The following is a 1,604-nucleotide window of genomic DNA, read 5'->3' as shown; positions in this document are numbered from 1 at the left end:
TAGTGACTGTGTGAAGAGCTTCAAAACAGAAGGGACACCTAACCGTGCATAAACTGACTCACAGAGAGAAAACCATTAGCTGTGGTGACTGTGGGAAGAGCTTCAATCGCAAGCAGCTCCTAAAACATGCATAAACTGACTCACACAGGAGAGAAACCATTTAGCTTGTGTGATGACTGTGGAAAAGTTTTTAATTTGAAGGACTCCCTAAAGAAACATACATTTACTCACACAGGAGAGAAACCCTTTAGTTGTGTGTGACTGTGGAGAAAGTTTTTAATTTGAAGGACTCCCTAAAGAAAACATAAATTTACTCACACAGGGGAGAAATCATATAGTTGTGGTGACTGTGGGAAAAGTTTCAGTCTCAAGAGGAAAACCTAACCGAACATGTTTTGGACTCACACAGGGGAGAAGCCATTTAGCTGTATGTGACTGTGGGAAAGAGCTTCAAACAGAACGGACACTAACCATGCATAAACTGACTCACACAGGAGAGAAACCATTTAGCTGTTGGTGATTGTGGGAAGAGCTTCAATCGCAAGCAGCTCCTAACATGCATAAAACTGACTCACACAGGAGAGAAACCATTTAGCTGTGATGACTGTGGGAAAAGTTTTAATTTGGAAGGACTCTCCTAAAAGAAACATAAATTTACTCACACAGGAGAGAAACCCTTTAGTTGTGGTGTGACTGTGGAGAAAAGCTTCTTGTCAGAAGGGGCTTCTGAACGTGCACAAACGGACTCATACTGATTCACACAACAGAAAACCATTTAGCTGTGGAAAAGCTTTAGTGTCAAAGGAACCTAACCATGCACGAACTGACTGCTGCTCAGGCTATGATTCAGTCGTTAAGGCTCAGCTGCTGAAACATATGAATAAAGTCCACAAGGAAGAGAACTGGGCTAAAACAGGAAGAAGAAAAATTGGGAGAGAATCTTCGGTTGACGTTTATGTGATGAGTATTGTCCTTGATGCAGAATGAGCAATTCTCTCTAGATGGGCCAGCTGCAAAAGTGAAAATTGGCTATATTGTAAAAATGTATGAAACAAAATGTAAAAGTTAGCTTTAAAATCAGATTTTTATGACTTTTGTGGACTGTGCCAGCTAGTGACCACTCTGCAGAGCTGCCTCCAGAATAAGATTCATGATGGAAAAACACTAACCTGCATCTGAAGATGGAAACTTAAAAGTCAGGGTTTGGACACAGAAAGAAAGTAAACATCTGCATATACATGCTCTAGATGTGTGAAGATGTGTCATTTTTGTAAACGTTCTATGGTTAATGAGAGCGATAATTCAAAACGAAACAAATTGTTTTAAATAGGCTTATGTGTAAATACACTTTACAGGCACCATAATTGACACTTCCCGTGGGCATATTAATATTAAACAAAAGCTGACGATGGAGAGTTTTACGTACATAACAAACTTTTCGCCAGTAGCCTGAAACAAAGGATAAATATAATAAATATAAAGGGAGATTGTCCATTTTCAACCGTTTTACTTTTTCCAAATATAATGTTTTATACACAGTAGCAGTCAAAAGTTTGGACACAATCTACCTCACCCCAGGGTTTTGCTTTATTTTAACTATTTCT

This window comes from Salvelinus sp. IW2-2015, linkage group LG27, assembly GCF_002910315.2.
Source record: "Salvelinus sp. IW2-2015 linkage group LG27, ASM291031v2, whole genome shotgun sequence".
Taxonomy (NCBI): domain Eukaryota; kingdom Metazoa; phylum Chordata; class Actinopteri; order Salmoniformes; family Salmonidae; genus Salvelinus; species Salvelinus sp. IW2-2015.
This window is presented reverse-complemented; position numbering follows the sequence as displayed.